Here is an 18381-nt window from a genome sequence, read left to right on the forward strand (position 1 = left end):
AACACTGCACAGATTTGGAGCCTGATGGATGAATCGGTATCTGTTATGTGTGCGCCATTCAACGCCGCGGTGTGGCCATTCTCCATACGCGCATACCTGCTGGAAAATATGCTACCCAGTGAGCCTGTTATGTGTTCCACGCCACTGCGGTGTGGCTATTCTCCATAGGCACATGCCTGCTGGAGAATATGCTACCTAGTGAGCCTGTTATGTGTTCCACGCCACTGCGGTGTAGCTATTCTCCATAGGCGCATGCCTGCAGGAGAATATGCTACCTTGTGAAACTGATTATGTGCGCCATTCACCGCCGCGGTGGGGCCATTCTCCATGGCGCATGCCTGCAGGAGAATTTGCTACCTGTGAAACTGTGATGCGCACCATGCACCCCCGTGGTGTGGTCATTCGCTGTAGGCACATTGTCGCGGGAGACTATATACTGCCGGGTGAGGCTCCCCCCAACTGCCCTGGCTGTAGGAGAATATATTGTGAACTTGGCACATGGCAACCTATACCCCAGAATTTAACACTCTAAGTCCAGCAAACCACCTGAAATGCAACAATTTATTTTTTCCCTCTGCTTCAACTTCTACAGACCTCAGAGTGACAATGGGAGCCACGACAACTAGGGCTGCACAATTAATCGAATTGCATGATCGTCAGCGATATTGACATTTAAAATGCGTGCTTTGCTACATATCCAATCAAGCGCTTTTTCGACTAACATTCGCTAACCACCAGAGGGAGAACAAGATGGGAGTTGTCACGCACGCACCCTGCAGCGGTAGCCAGAACAAACATTTTGTCTGCAGCCAGTTCCGGTATTTCTTAGAAGAGTAGAGACAGAGAGTAGCCAGTCACGGTGTCGTGTGAAAGGTAAATCAATTATCAGGAGCAGAAGTCGAGGAGCTAGTCCTTCGAAAAGGATCATCATCCGTTGTTTGGTAGTTTTGGAATTTAGGGCAAGTGATGATAACCAAGAACAAATCATGCCAGAGTACGTTTAGAGTTGTGTTTGCGCCGCATGGCAATACAACTACCTTGTTTAACCACCTGAAAAAAACAACCCACAAACCATAGTACAACAAGTGCATCAAGGCCAAAGCTAACATTACCTCCCTGAATCTCCGTCCATGTCCAACGTCAACAGAGAAAACCATAAACGACCATGCATGGTGCAACAGCGTATCCATCCCCTTCCCGAAGACACACTGGAATAACGGATGCGATCGCATTTCATTTGGCCAAAGACAGGTGTCCCATAAATACTGTGAGCAATGATCAAGCACAACAATGGAGCCGTACATGTCCCTGACAATTCACTGCATCGATTGTAATTTGCAATGAAGAGTCGATGCTTACAGACGTCATTTTTTCCCATAAGACCGACAGGAGAGTCGATTGCCCAGGGCCTAATGAAAGATGTGTACATTAGCTGGAATGTAGCACAACATGGAGCTAAAGCAGTGTTCTTGTGCATTTAAACATAAAAACGCTATAAAAAATATATTGTTCCTAAAATGTATGAATGATCATGATATTAATATTGATCTAAATAATCGTAATTATGATTTTGGCCATAATCATGCAGGCCTTACGACAACGCTGCGCACAGAAGTGTTGTGGTGTCTTGACACAACAGTAAACCACCACTCTCTCACATCCAATGAAGGATGTTCAGAAATTTTCAAAGAAGGTTTCCCGAGTCGGACATCGCCAAGACGTTCATCTGCGGAAAGGAAAAACCCGGGTACTGCTCAGTGTGTCTATGAACTGTTTCTCACACCACAAGTAGATTATGACCACCAACAGTAGATTCTGACATATTTACTTCCTCAAAGTGCACCAGATTGTAGTCGACAATCCGAAGACAAAATAGTTTCCCGCGAATTTAATATTCGATCATTCGTTAGTTACCTCATAGCGCGTGTTATTCGCGCAGCTGTAATGAACTTTGTTTTACCGGAGGTGCTGATGGAAGTAGCTGAGGAGTAAGCCATCTCGCTCCCTTCCTATCCCTGAAACTCGGGCATGTGCAATGCGACAAATATAGCACATGGCACATCCGTTGCGAAATCATCGCATCCCAGAAGTCATAAGAAAGTCATATATACAAGTTATTTACAATTATTGCATCCAACATCTATGAGGGCCCATTTGAGGGTTCAGTATCTTGCACAAGATTGAACCCCAACCTTTGGTTGGAGGAAGACCACTCTACCCACATATATATTATATTATATAATTGAATGTTTCCGGAATAACAAAACATATTACCTGCTAGCATTTGATTCCTTTGGGAAAGGTACTGTTGTCAGGAGACAGGAGCTTCAAACCCTTGGCTGGAGATTGGACTACAACTCCCACAATCCTGCTGGAGTGACGTACCAGGAAGTACTATAGCACGAGCCGGTACCGTAGTTTTGTTTACATCACGTGCAGGGAAGATGGCGTGTGATTCGAGACTGAATTGTTTCATTCATAACGTTCAGTGCAGACTTCATTCAGCAGAGGAGACAGGATGAAAGCCCCAGCGGATCCAGGTGCGCTTCCTCTGCCTCCGAGGGACAACATCCCGGTTGGAAGTTGGTAGAGCAGAGATGTCCCGGGAAGAATCCGTCAGCGAAGCTGCCGTCAGTGACGCTGCCACCAGCGTTTGTTCGGCCTCGCGGAGCCGCCTTCAGTCAAGAAGTAGTTGAAACTAAAGGCCAATGTATGCTTCTCCGTTTTCACGAACACGGACAGATAGGACCGCCATCTCCAACGTGGAACGCCCTCTGCGTGCCTCTCCGCGGCTCCTCGCAGAGCTTTTCGTGCAGCTCTCATTTTTCTAACTACACGTCGAAATGGCGGACAGCCAACGGATAGCCCTTGGCTGTGATTGGTCAGCTAACGCCAGCATTTCGGGACATCATTATTTCCGGACCTCTAACTTCCTGTTCCATTCCCTACATCACAATAAACCTAAATCACAACTACGACTCTATGATTAATGTGACAAGTGTGTTAAGCCAGCGGCGTTGTCCGGCTGACGGTGGCTGGTTAGAGCACTTACAGCATGTGTGTACGGTCACATACGGTTATAACGAACTTTGATAACGGGGATAGCGGGCTAGCCACCATGCTAACTGCGGTGGGAACAGCGCAAAAACCCGCTGACTTTAATCCCACGGCTCTCATGACACTGTTTCTCAAACACCGTCAGGTTAGAAGCAAACACTTGGTAGTAGCTAGTATCGGCTGTCCGTGCTGACTGTGTGTGGAAGCTGGGGGGAAGCTAGCTGCCTCCGTGTAGCTTCAAGCTGTTGCAGCTGTTGAATTAGCAACGCAGTTTGGAAACAAGACTGGGGAACCGCTGCGTTAAGACACGATAACATAAGCATCTTGACCCGCTGGGTGTCACTTTATTTCAGCAAAACTGTCGCGTTATCAACAGCCTTTTTCTGTTGTCATCGTTCACTGTGTGTGAGGAGCCGGGGGGACGTAAATAAACCAGCGTGGACTTCTTCTATATACCTCATGAGGTAGGCTTCTCTAAGCTCGACTTCCGTTGCGCCATCTACTGTTCTGGCGGTGAATTGTTTTCGGAACAAAAAGGCTCGTAGAACTATAAATCAAAAAGGGTCCGTCCGCTCCGTCCGTCCGTCCTTCCGCAACGGACTCGGAGAAGCATACTGAGGCCTTAACTCGTGGCTCAGACCGGATGAATTAAACGCTTCGGGTGCGCAGCTCCTCCAGGATGTGGTGCGCGCTGAGAGGCCCGCGGGAGTCGTGGCGCAGACGCTTGGCGTCCGATTCACACGTAGTGAATCTTGAAGGACCGAGACGAAATTTCGGAAATAAAGCGAACTTTTTCGGAGGAGGAATCAATCGGATTGAGAGAGACAACGACCCACGGAGGAACAACGGTCACTTGGTCAACGGCTGATACGCTGAAGCAACAGGTAGCCATACTGCAGCCGCAGTGCGAGCAAGAGGGGTTGATGGGAAATGTCTCTCTGGTTAAATAGACCACCTGATAAGGTGGGTGTGTATTATAGATGGTTGTGGAGATTGAGGTATGTCACATGATGTATGTCACGTGATTGGCGCAGCGCAGCTCGAGTTGCCTGCCAGAACTAGCTCGCAGGCGTCGCCATATTAATGAAAAAAACATATGTTTTATTTCTTTTTGAGAGAATCATTGATGTGATGTGAGAGGGGTACAAACACATTTTAAAGAATGGTTGATGTAAATTATTGATGTGATCAGCACCTAACCGTTTTCGGCAAATACTGGGGGGGGGGGGGGGGGTCAAGGTCAATTGCAGCCAATCGAGTATTGATATTGGTATTGATCTACTTCTTCAACTCTTGGAAAGAAAGACATAAAAACGTATTCCCTAAAATGACAACTCTATTAACTATTGTGTTAATATTGAGGTACTGTGCAGTTATGCCACATTATATTACGACAGTATCACTATTAAGATAAAGTTAAAAACATTTTAACAAGGTTATTCTACGGTGGCCCGTAGAGCGCAACATACAACAACTTAGGAAAACACATGCATGTGGACGAAACACAAGCAAAGTAAGAAAACATCTTCATCAATTTCATAACACAACACAAAACATCACAGAAACGGGCAGCAAATAGAGAAACCTGTCTGTGCCTGTTGTTGACTGCAGAGCATTGAGCTAGCCATATGTCTGCTTTACAGACAATTACCCCACCTAGCAACAGAAATCATATTACCCATACCTATATATCACATTCACAAGAATGTCAAGTCACACATTGAAATATTAAGTTAAAAAATTGGACAAATGGATGGACTGATGGATTCAAAACATAACGCCTCTGTAGCTAGATACATTAATATAACAATCTCTAATTTGATATTTTTAATGTGATAATATATGATTTATAGATATTTGATAATTGACCTATAAGTAAAGGTGTGAAAAAACACTGGCCATTGTAATTATGGGTTTAATAATCATTGTTTTCATGCCCACAGAGACACAACTACAGAGCTTGTTGGAGGATCTGGGCTTGAAGCAGCACTACACAAAGAAGCTAACACTGAGCGAAATACTTCAGATTGACCTGAAGGCCATCACTGATGAACCTGTCAAGTGCAACTCAGATCTTCCATGGTATTTCTTAAAGAAGCTCATGATGGTTAATGTGACAGCAAGAAATTTACAATCAGAATGTGAATCATCCAAAGACGGAGCAACAGAAACGACTGAATTTGACTTCAGTATCTGTGCGACATTACAGATTCAGGTGACATGGTAAACCCCCTTGACGTAATCACTGCTCTCTTACTGTGTTCTGATGGTTTTGTGCAACAGGAAATGGCCCTCAAAATGTCCATGTGTCAGTTTTCTGTGCCTCTCCTGCTTCCAGGTTGTGAAACAGATCAGTGCAAACTCATGCTTTGGGCCATGAGAGACATTGTTAAAACGTACAGACCTCAGTCACTTGTACAATCCAAGGGTTTTACTGAAGAAAGAATTGTTCTCTCTGAAATTCCAATGATATCTTTTGTGAGACTCGGGGAATGTTCCATGTCCAAGTCAGAGATTCTCAATAAGCTTTTGAGCAATTCTGAAGAGTACCATGACTATTTTGTTCACCATGATATGGAGTGTGGTGACACCCCAAGAAGAATATCCAATGGACTGACTGAAATAACTTGGTACCTTCCTTCTGGCAAAAAAGAAATTGATATTTTCAGTGAGCCATTAGCTGTAGCTAACCTTCGTGGGGACATTGCTTCATTTGAAACTCAGTTTTATTTCTTGTGTCACACATCTGCAGCAGTGTTCTTTGACAATTTGGACCCTGAGTGCAAGCTGCTAACCAACCTCCACCACAAGGCAGAGATGTTTTTGGTCGGTAACCAACAAAGCAAGTGCTTTAGTATGGATGCTCTCAAAACAGTAGCAACAAAGCTGGGCTTGAGTAAAGACAACATCATTAAAAAGACCAAACAGAAAATTATGCAGACTTTGTCAAAGGTTTGAGGAAAAAAGTCAACGATGTTATTCAGATTACAAAGAAGAAGATGTGCATTGAGAAGATGGCTGACATTGCCAATGAATTGGGAATCTTGGTTGATGAAGACTGTTCAGAGTGTCAGACTGCCAAGGAAATTGCGGATGCCATTACATCAAAAATTAAAAACATCCCTGACTACAAAGCCACTCAGCTTCCCTTGCATGGAGAAATATGGAAAGAATTGACAATTGTAGAGAAGGAAGAATGTCGACTGAAAAATCTTGGATCTGAAGACATAGAAACATACAAAGCAGGTCTTGAGACAACGAAAAAAATTTTTCGGAAGAAAGAGAGCTCTAAAAACATGTCAGATGCCATGACGTGCTTCATCAGTGCAATTTCAAGCCCAGGCATAGAGAGACATTATTTCCTGAAATGGATGCGAATGAACCTTGATAACCTGTCTCGAGAAAAACTGTCTGGCCTCAGGAAGCAGTACAAAGAAAAATGCAAAGAAGCTGAGAACAAAGAGGCCATCAAAGTCATTGATAAAGAGCTTTCCAACAGCTCACTGGGAACTGAACACTTCTTCCGTGAAATGGGTCAGATATATGAAGCTTCAGTTTCCCTTCCAGAACAAGATCAGTCACGTAAACAACTACAGCATCTGCCCCAAATCTGTGCAGGATTGTTGCTTGATGGATTTCCCCTGGAGCTTGTAGATGGAGATGCATCCAACATACCTCTCACATGGGTGAGTGATGTTCTCTCCCAGCTCAATGAACTGGTGTCTCCAAACAACAAGATACTGGTCGTCACGGTTCTTGGAGTTCAGAGCACAGGAAAGTCCACTCTTCTTAACACCATGTTTGGAGTGCAGTTTGCAGTCAGCAGTGGCCGATGCACTCGAGGTGCTTTTATGTTTCTCATCAGAATCAATGAAGATGTCAAAAAATACCTTGACTGTGACTTCATGGTCATCATTGACACTGAGGGCTTAAGGTCAGCAGAGCTTGCACAACTGGATGATAGCCATGAGCACGACAATGAGCTTGCAACACTTGTTGTGGGGCTGAGTGACATCACCATTATCAATATTGCAATGGAGAATTCATCACAAATGAAGGACATCCTACAAATAGTTGTGCATGCGTTTCTCAGGATGAAAGAGGTGGGCAAAAAGCCTAAATGTCAGTTTGTTCACCAGAATGTGTCAGATGTTTCAGCCAATGAGAACACCCTAAGAGAGAGGAAACTGCTCTTGGAACAGTTAAACGAGATGACACAGGCAGCAGCCAAAATGGAGAAGAAAGAAAAGAACAAGTTCTTCACTGATGTCATGGAGTACAATCCAGAAACTGGGAGCTGGTACATTCCTGGATTCTGGAATGGAAACCCACCAATGGCACCAGTCAATGCAGGGTACAACGAAGCAGTATGTCAGTTCAAGAAAAACATCACACAGATACTAGGAAACTGTGAGTCCTCTGCTAATGACATCTTGAAGTTTAAAGAGTGGATGTCAAGCCTGTGGAAGGCAGTGAAGCATGAAAACTTCATCTTCAGCTTCAGAAACAGTCTAGTGGCTGAAGCATACATGAGGATATGCACAGAATTCAACAACTGGGAATGGGACTTCAAAGAATCCATATACAAGTGGATAACAAATGCTGAAACAACCATCTCAAATTTAGGAACACCTGCTTCTAAATCTAAAATAGTTGACATGAAAGAACTCATCTTGAGTTTGAAAAGTGAAGTCTTCACAAAGCTGACGAAATTGGAGGAAGAGCATCTTGAAAAAATTAAAAACTATTTCGGGCAAAAAGACGGCCATGTCCATCTCGTAGAAGGATACAAAGAGGACTTTGCAAACAATGCAAGGAGTCTTCGAAGAGACATGCAGAACTCTGTGTATAGTCAACTCACAGCAGCGGCTGAAATCAAACAGGGACAGACAGAAGTTCAAAACATCAAGGAAAATCACACAAAAGAAATTGAAAAAGCAGTGTGGGCACTGATCGATGAATGTCGAAAGAAAAACGTCCAGATGGGAGATGAAGAACTGAACCAAGAATTTGATAAGATGTGGAAAGAAACAGTAAAGAAACTGTCTTTTTCCAAACAAGTGCCAACAAATGTCTTCACCAGTGTCTCCCTCTACTTAAGAATAAATCTCAAAGACAAAGGGAGTCATGCATGTGAATTGCTGAGTCAAAGAAACCTGCAAGACTGTGGGAAAACGCCTTTCATATATATAGCCAAAGAAAAGCTTAAAATATTAAAAAAGATGATGAGCAATGTGAAACTCTTTCAAGATCCCACAATCAGGCTACAGAAGATAGCTGACAACATCATAGATGAATGCATTCAGTATGTGAAGGAAAAAGGGAAAACAGAAGACCCCGAAGCAGATGCAAAAAAAAACTAAAAACTACTCTGATGCTTACATCCAGGAGATCCTTCGCATTATTGATGAGAGGCTGCAAAAGCATGAGGATATAACCGTAGACATTGAGTTTAAAGTTTCTCTAAAACAGCACATCTGTGTCATTGCAACCAGAAACTTTCAGAAAATGCACGAAGATTTCCTAAAGGAGAATGACCCTCACTTATGTCTGAACAAAAACAAAGAAATGTTTTGTGATAGTTTTAAAGATGTTTTCAATGAACGAGACCAGAGCCAGAAGAAAGCAGAAAAATTCACCAAACAATGTATGAAGCCTGCAGTTGAAAACTTTGTGTACGGTAAACTGGGTCCTGATATCATTCATGAAATGAGGAAACAATCACAGTTCAATACAAGACACTACTCCCAGTATAACATTTTACTGGATTTGCTCTCAAAGCACAGCATTAGTGAGTACAAATGGTACATTTACTCATATGAGGGATATGTAAAGGAGTGGATACTCGACCAAACAGTGAAACACATATCAAAAGATTCTAAGATGTTTGAGCTAGTGGATCAGCATCTTGACTCAAGTATCAGCAGCATAAAGGCTGCAATCCACAAGGCCACAAAGAAAACAAGTGCTGACTTGAAAACATTCATTAACAACTTCTGTCAGGAACTTGGTGATACACTGGTAATTTCCCAGGATGCACTTGGTGATTTCATGATCCTGAACAAAGCAAACCAGGAACAGTTTGCTCATTGGTTCACAGAGTTTGTGAAAAAAATGGAAGAAGCTCTAAAGCAAGAGTTTAAAAAAAGAGACATCCAGAGTATACTTAAACATCTTGATGTCAAGCCCCAGAATGAGCTTTTCACACAAGTGATTGGATGTGGTAAACAGTGTCCCTTCTGTGGAGTGGCCTGTGTGTGTGGAGGTGGTAAACATGCTGAGCATACGGCTCCACTGCATAGGCCACAGGGTCTGAATGGATACAGGTGGAACAAAACAGAAAAACTAGAAACTTGCATTTGCTCGTCATTAGTGGCGAGTAACGAATATTTTCGCTGTGATGCTACTAAAGGTCAATGGATCTCTTACAAAAAATACACTGACATTTACCCAGATTGGAAGATTCCTCCAGATGGAAGCTACGAGGCATCAGACTACTTGAAATATGTAATGGCAACGTTCAATGAGGACTTTGCGGAAGAACATAGTGCAAAGCCTGCTGATATTCCTACAACCTGGAAAGATATCACACGTCTGCAGGCAGAACAGGGTCTCAAAGAGTCATTTAACATGAACTGAGAGACAACAAGCTGTCTGATTAGAGAAGTGCACATGATTAATTCACTTTGTTGGCACGTGTCGTTGTGACGTAACTTCCACTTGGGTTTCCCCCCTGAAAATACCTGCAAATGGATTTCCCTTGGTTGGTAACAGCTCAGAACAGCCCGAGGACATTAGCAGTTCCCATGTGTCCACACGAATCAGCTGCTTTTTGTTAGTATCTCGACTGAGAAGGACGGGGGGGCTTGTGTTGAGTGTAGCCTGTTAGCCTGTTGTCTCTCGTAATAAAACACCAACAGGCAGAGCTCATGAGAATGGTGTGTATTGTTCCCAATGTGCTTCAGAGCTTTATATCAATGTATCAATGTAAATTCGAATGCTAATGCTAATATCTAAGGTAGTTGCTCACTTGGTTAGCAGTGCATTGTTTTGATGTAACACCAGTTGCTAGCCTGGTTCAAGGCCCAGCTGAGAGTGTGTTTAAATAGTAAAGGTGCGTCTGCTGATCATTTTAGTGAAGTTAATTCACTCTAATATGTTGTTTGCAGCAATATTGTGTAACTGTACTGAATTTATGATCACTTAAGTGAGGTGTAAAATCATATTCCTTCAAAATGAACATTGAATACATCAAAATGGCGATTTAAAAATGATTATTAACGGATGTGTTACAGTTAAAGAGTGATAATTCATTGATACTGCTAAAATGTCAATTTTATTTTGTAATATATCGCAATTAATTGGTTTATGTCAAATGTTCTAATGATAAATAGTTAATATCATTGTGACTGCTGTATGTTGTTTTACATATGGTTGTACTGTACAGAATGAGATGTTCCAAAGGACATCAGTGAGGTCTCATGTTGGAAACAGAGGGAGAATAGAATAACTTACCTAGATCCAGGACATCCCTCATAAAAGCAATGAGAAACAATGAGGATGTAAGGACATAGAGTTTGAAGTTTCTCTTGAGCAGCGCATCTGTGGAGTGACAGCCAGACAGAAAATGCACTAAGATTTCCTTCAGGAGAATGAAACTTTCACATGTCTGAAAAAAAACCTGTACACTGGGTTCTGGTGTTGTCTGTAAAATAAAAAATAAAAAAATGGTTCAGTGTGTAGAAGTTAGTGACATCTAGTGGTGAAGTTAAATGTTGTAGCTGACCACCCTCACATCACCAGCCCTTTCCAAACAGGAAAGAGAACCTGTGGAAGTAAAAACTCAAAAAGTCTTTAGTTTGTCCAGTGTGGACTACGTTAAAAAAACATGGCGGCCGCCGTACAGAGGACCTGCTCCTGATATAAATATAAAGTGTTTAAATATAAAGGGCCCATTCTAGGGTAAAGAAAACAATTCTTACAACTTTGAATAATTTGTAATAATAATCCAAACAATGGATGTTTGTTGTGTTGATGTGCACTTTTTGAAACTGTGTCTATGTGTTGCACTTGCAGAAATGTTAACAACAATGTTTTTGTGTGAATTATGTTGCATTTGATACATATTTTTAAAATGAATGAAAAAAAAATAATGTTTTTTCTCTTTGTGTGTTAATAATCAGATTCATGATAACTTGTTCAATAGTATAGTATAATAATAATGAAGAAAATGTAATGAATCTGTGGAGGTTTTTTTTTCCAATAACCAATAACTGTCTGAATAAAGAAACAAAATCAGTAGTCTGGCTATGAATGTCTTTAATGTTTCCCAGATCAGAATCACAGCATAGCGTGTATAATAACTTCTAAAGTAAACAGAAATATCATCACCTCATTTATTTATATAGTTTTACTGTACTTTTTTTAATAATCATCTTTTTTTAATAACTCCATTATTTAACATTTTCTTCATCTCAAGTCTTGTGTTGGGACATGGTTTTTGTGCAAACCACAGGCCTCCTTTCAGTCAAACTTGAAAAAAAACATGCCGCATGTGCTGGAGTGGACTCAATCCCCCAAGATGCCACAGGTTCCATTGATCTTAGAAAGTCAAGGAACTCAGTCTCCCAGAGGATGTAACAGGATGCTGCATGTCCTGGGGTCTGGGCAATGTCACAGAAAGGTGTCAAGAACCACCAGGGTCAACTCCTATTGGTCACTCTGGTCCAAGACCTGTGAGGTCACCGGGGCCAATATAAGGAGAGGTCTCCCCAAAATCTTGCTCTCTTCTCTCATCCCTCCAAGGACGGAAGGCTGCCACAGCCTCTCTCTCCTACATCGCCAAGGGGGGGGGGCCTGGCTGATCCAACTTCCTTCTCTTTTCCATCCACCCACCGAGGACAGCAGGGCTTTCCAGCTGTTTCTCCTGCATTGCTGAGGAGAGGGCCTGGCTGCCCCAGCCTAATCTTCTCTTCCTACCAACTACCGGAGGTCAAAGGTGCAGCTCCCAGCTCATCTTCTCAAGGAAATCTCCTCGCCCTTCAAGTTCTACAAACTCCTCGTAGCGACGCGATGTCCTGCAGGAGAACTTCAACAAGCAACGGAGCTTCACAGCTCAACAGAACCGCTAAGGCAGAACCCTTCCGACAAACCCAGGAGACGTCACAGAACTGCAACTGGACTGCAACTTCTTTTCCCCTTTCCCTCGGACTGTTAACATAATCTGGGTTTAATAATTATACTACGCTAGGCAAGACTGTTTATTTGATCGGTGTGTGTTTATAAGTTTGATATGTGTTGTGATATTGTGGCAACAAGTTATTTGAAAGTAATTGTTAGTTAGGCCCTTCACAGGCCTCCTTTGTAGGTCTCTCTGACTCTTGCATTATCTGATTAACATCTACACAGACACACGCATAGTCTCCACCTAGTTAAACCTACCCCCGTAAAGCAACCTCAGAAGAAGGGGGGGGGGGGGGGGATTTTGGGAGGCCCCTAATTTACATTCACACACACACTCATATTTAGTCAATTACTCATTAGTTTGTTTGTTTGTTTAGTAATTTGTGTTTTTATACTTTATTATGTTCATAATAAATGTTCTTCTTTCACAATTGTTATTTTATTAATATTGCATAAGTGAATTTTGCCAACCGTTACACTGTTGAGAACTCCATAACCTTCATTGTTCATTATATAATCTTTAATGGTAAAATATTGAGATTTCTAATTGAACTAGATCTAAATGAGACTGATCTTAATCAATAAATTGGCTATCTTTTCCCTTCTATGAAGGGTGGTGCCCCGCGAGAACTTTAACCAATTAAAGTTATGATTTAATATTAATATTTTAAATATTAATGTTTTATGTTTTATTTTGGTAACCAAATTTATTGAGTGCATAAAGGCACACCATTCTATGGTAACACTTTGTAAGCACTATTGCACAACACTTGGGTTTCTGAATTCAACAAAGAAGTTAAAAACAAGACAACAGGTGCAACTTGGCAAGCTGAGGATTTACGTGTTTGTGTTTGTCATTGTGAGTTGTTTACCATGTGCTTTCGTGCATCACAAGCTCTGACGATGGGCGAGCCTCAGGGCCGCAGTGAGCTACTTAGGCCGAGCGTGTGTCCACATACATACGACCAGATCCACTATGAAACATCATCGTCTAACTTCTCTCATACTGGGTGGAAGCTTTCATGGTTTCCCGGTGGCTCAAATATCTAAGTTATATTTCCTCTGTAGTATTACATATTTGTTGTTTCCACAGCTTGCATTTGAAATAAATCACTCACATCCACAGTCCATGATCACATTTTTTAACATGTATATCAGATATTGAATGGTTGAAAACTAGAATTGCAGCTTCAGAAGACTATACAAATATATTTTTTAAATAAAATATGCATTTTATATCTAACTTTTGTCTAACTCTTGTGGAATACAAACTCTGTAAGTCATTCTCGTATAAGCATTACTTTTGCCAAACTGGATATAAATGTCAAATATTATATTGTAACTGTGCATTGTTGAGCATTTCACACACCTACCTGAGTAAAAAAGTTTATTTATATAATAAAAATACAAAATAAATACAGCAAATCTGTTTAATGTCCCTTTTATTATTGCACTTCTCATTACAGTGTAAACCCAATTAAACAAATATTTATAGTGAAAAATATGAATACACCATGGTGTTCCTATGAACTATAGGGACACACCTTTCCGACAGCCAGAGGAGATGCTGTGGTCAGGGTCCTGAAAACTGTGTGAGTCCAGCACCATAACATCCTCCTCGAACTGCATCTGAATATTTAAAACACTTCTAGGAAGTACAGTGGTAGACTCACCAGGAGCTACTGTCGTGTTCTTTTATCCCAAATATGAGAAGAGCCGGTCTCGGTTTGGTTCAACAAGTATTTAAAAAGAAGCAATGACTCACACATTCTTTACCCCAAAAAACATTTGGAACCCCTCATTTTCACTGTGGTGCAGTTGTCAGATGGTGGGAATTATTAGTGTGTGACACATCTAAGACAGCCAGTGTAAAGGAGAGCTAGGAAATAACGTGTGTTTCGCATGACTCAGATTACAGGTGTGCCTCGCTATTCTGGTTTGACCTGTTGTGTGCCTGGGGTGGAAAAAGTTTGAAAACCACTGATCTAATCAAATGGCACAGCATGAGTTTGAATGAAAAAAAGTTCACTGTATGTGAACAATATTGCATCAGCCTCACCTGTTATAACGGCACTCGACAGATATGATGGTTGTTGCTGCTCCAACTATGACACTGCCCTAAGAGGTCGAAATAACTACAGGAAATAGAAAGAGCTCCATACTGGTGCTATGGTGTCTTCCAAGTGTCCGCAAACGCAGACAATCAAATTGAACCCAACGGCTTCATTTACACCAGGTTTTTAGCCTAAACGTCCTCAGATATTCGCCTCTGGAGCTGCGTTCGTCCGTTGTTTACAGTGGACATCTCGGCTATTTGAAATTAAGAATGCATTTTGTGGACTCGAACACTTCACCCACCCCTCCGTCGACATAGTGGTGAGTCGATAATGACATTTTTGGCAGAACTAACCCATGTGTTTAGCCTTTTCCTGAAGATTGCAATGGAGGGACCATCAGGCAGTTGGTTCCAGCGCTGTGCTACATAGTGACCAACGGGTCTCAGAGGTCTCACATGCAGGGTTCTGTTGGACTCACTTGTCTGTTTTGTATTTGGGGAAACAGATCACTCAGTACAGGATTCATGGACAGAGACACTGCCTATTGACCTTATTCTGAATAAGACATTATTTCCATTATAATGTTTACATGAGTTGCTATTAGAATATTCCATTCATATTCCAGTTTACGTGCTACAGCGGAGTCTCAGGATGATGTCGACTAAATGCAACTAAAGTCATAATGTTCCATGTGTTAATTTAGTTTTTGCTTATTCTGAGTATGACCTTATTTGGGTCAAGGTAATTAGACAGTGCTGTTTACATGACAGTGTCTTATTCAGATGATTGGATCAATAAAAAAAGAAAGTGAAAGCTCATAATTTCAGTGATTGACAGAAAAGCAATTCATTACTCAATTAAAAAAAACATAAAATAAAAATATGATGCAGTGATTTTTTTTAAAAACATATATATTTATGTTTTAATGTCGATATTATTGCTACTTTCCAGGTTCATGGTGAGTGGCTTGTGTATTCCAACCAGTTCTTTCTCTTTCTTGCAGTGATTTCGACCTCTTTGTTAGTGTCATAGTTGGAGCAGCAACAACCATCCTATCGGTTGAGTGCCATTATAACAGGTGAGGCTGATGCATTACTGTTTATGTACAGTGGAAACATTCCTTCATTCAAACTCATGCTGTCCCATTTGATTAGATCAGTGGTTTTCAAACTCTTTCCGCCCCAGGCACACAGAAGGTCAAACCAGAATAGCGAGGCACACCTGTAATCTGAGTCAGGCGAAACCCATGTTATCTCCTAGCTCTCCTTGTTTTTTTAGATCTCTTTTGTACTTCCCTTTCATTTTGCTTGAAAATGACGGCAAACTGTGCTTTCAGATTTGAAATGTATATCTGGTCTCATTTGTTTTTTCCTGTGCCTGTGCAGCGCCCTGATTTCGGTGAAAGAAACGTGCTGTATAACTACATTTCCTTTCGTAGTTATCCGAGTTCTTAGACTTTGCCTGAGGCGCTCACCGACAGCGCGACCGCCAGAAAGTGGAGGTGGAGCCCGGTGAACTGTAGCAGGACGGCCATGTTCACACAGGCAGTGTGGTTAGCGACCGACGGCTGGAGTCGCATTGTCACAATCAGTTGCGCAGAGAACTGTGGGAAACACAGTCAGAAGATCTTCAGTCCCATTCATTCATCCCTTCATCCCTCCATCCATTCAGTCACTCATCTATGCATCCATTTATTCCTCCCTCCATTCATCCTCTGTTCTGCAGCACATTATTGCATTGGCTTGTGTGGGGGAGAATGGTGTTTTGTCTACAGCATCAGGAGAAATACTTCACCTATTAAAACTTATCGCGAATTTTGTCTGGAGCCATGATACGAAAAGAAAAAAGTACTTCTTAATTTATTATATCAGTTATTTGTATATATTAAGTTTATCAACACATTCTTCACCCCAAAAGACCTTTGGAACCCTAATTTTCACCATGGCGCAGTTGTCGGCTGGTGGGAATTATTAGCGTGTGACACCCTTATGACCTTCACTGGCTGTCATTTAAGGTCATAAGTGTGTCACACGCTAAGTGTGTCACACGCTAATAATTATCTCCTAGCTCTCCTTAAGATGGGTTTCGCATGACTCAGATTACAGGTGTGCCTCGCTATTCTGGTTTGACCTGTTGTGTGCCTGGGGCGGAAAAAGTTTGAAAACCACTGATCTAATCAAATGGGACAGCATGAGTTTGGATGAAGAAAAGTTTCCACTGTACATAAACAATAATGCATCAGCCTCACCTGTTATAATGGCACTCAACAGGTGTGATGGTTGTTGCTGCTCCAACTATGACACTGCCTGAAGAGGTCAAAATCACAGCAGGAAATAGAAAGAGCTGTTTGGAATACACAAGCCACTCACCATGAACCTGGAAAGTAGCAATAATATAGACATTAAAACATAAATATATATTTCTTTAAAAATATAACTGCATCATATTCAAATTTTATGTTTTTTATTGGAGAAATGAATTGTTTTTCTGTCAATCACTACAATTGTGAGCTTTCTCTTTTTATTGATCCAATCGTCTGAATAAGACACTCATGTAAACAGCACTGTCTAATTACCTTGGCCCAAATAAGGTCATACTAAGAATAAATTATAACTTAATTAACACAAGGAATATTACGACTTTAGTTGCATTATGTCGACATCATCCTCAGACTTTGCTGCAACACGTGAACTGGAATATGAATGGAATGTTCTATTAGCAACTCATGTAAACATTATAATGGGAATAATGTCTTATTCAGAATAAGGTCAATAGGCAGTATCACTGTCCATGAATCCAATACTGAGTGATCTGTTTCCCCAAATAAAAAACAGACAAGTTAGTCCAACCCCCCCTGGTCACTATGCAGCACAGCGCTAGAACCAACTGCCTGATGGCCTGATGGTCCCTCCAATGCAATCTTCAGGAAAGGGTTAAAAACATTAGTTAGTTCTCCCAAAAATGAAAATTCACTCACTATCGAATCAACACTATGACAACGGAGGGGTGGGTGAAGTGTTCGAGTCCATAAAAATCATTCATATTTTCATATTTGTCTTAAAACGGCACCATCTTCCCCATGTTTTTAGACGAGATGTCCACTGAAAACCATGGAAGGAGAGAAGCGAATATCTGTGGACATTTGGGCTAAAACCTGGTGTAAATGAAGCTGTTGAGTCCAATTTGATTGTCTGCGTTTGCGGATACTTGGAAGACACCACAGGACCAGTATGGAGGAATTTCTATTTCCTGCTGTGATTTTGACCTCTTCAGGCAGTGTAATAGTTAGAGTAGCAACAACCATCACACCTGTTGAGTGCCATTATAACAGGTGAGGCTGATGCAATATTGTTTATTTCAAGTGGAAACTTTCATTCAAACTCATGCTGTCCCATTTGATTAGATCAGTGGTTTTCAAACTCTTTCCGCCCCAGGCACACATAAGGTCAAACCAGAATAGCGAGGCACACCTGTAATCTGAGTCAGGCGAAACCCATTTTATATCCTAGCTCTCCTTGTTTTTTTTTAATTTCTTTTGTACTTCCCTTTCATTTTGCTTGAAAATTATGGCAAACTGTGCTTTCAGATTTGAAACGTATATCTTGTTGTTTTTTCCTGTGCCTGTGCAGCACCCTGATTTCGGTGAAGGAAACGTGCTGTATAACTACATTTCCTTTTGTAGTTATCCAAGTGCTTAGACTTTGCCTGAGGCGCTCACCGACAGCGCGCCCGCCAGAAAGTGGAGGTGGAGCCCGGTGAACTGTAGCAGGACGGCCATGTTCACACAGGCAGCGTGGTTAGCGACCGACGGCTGGAGTCGCATTGTCACAATTAGTTGCGCAGAGAATCGTTGGAAACACAGTCAGAAGAACTTCTGTCCTATTCAGCCATCTATGTATCCATTCATTCATCCCTCCATCTCTCCATCCATTCATTTGTAGTGGTCAAAAAGTTTAGGGTGACAGTTGAATGCCAATTCGGTTCACCACATGAATCCAGAATAAACGGGACGGGAGGCTGATGATTCCAGAGATAGACAATTTGTTCAATTCGTACAAATGATTTAAAAAGACTGATAAAACAT

The 18381-nt window shown here is 41.6% G+C and overlaps 1 pseudogene; it reads left to right on the plus strand.

Annotated features, from left to right (window-relative positions):
• Positions 1-4972: 4972 nt before the first annotated feature.
• LOC128429817 (up-regulator of cell proliferation-like) lies at positions 4973-8499 on the plus strand (annotated as a pseudogene).
• Positions 8500-18381: the final 9882 nt, after the last annotated feature.

Source organism: Pleuronectes platessa, chromosome 23 (genome assembly GCF_947347685.1).
Source record: "Pleuronectes platessa chromosome 23, fPlePla1.1, whole genome shotgun sequence".
Taxonomy (NCBI): Eukaryota; Metazoa; Chordata; class Actinopteri; order Pleuronectiformes; family Pleuronectidae; genus Pleuronectes; species Pleuronectes platessa.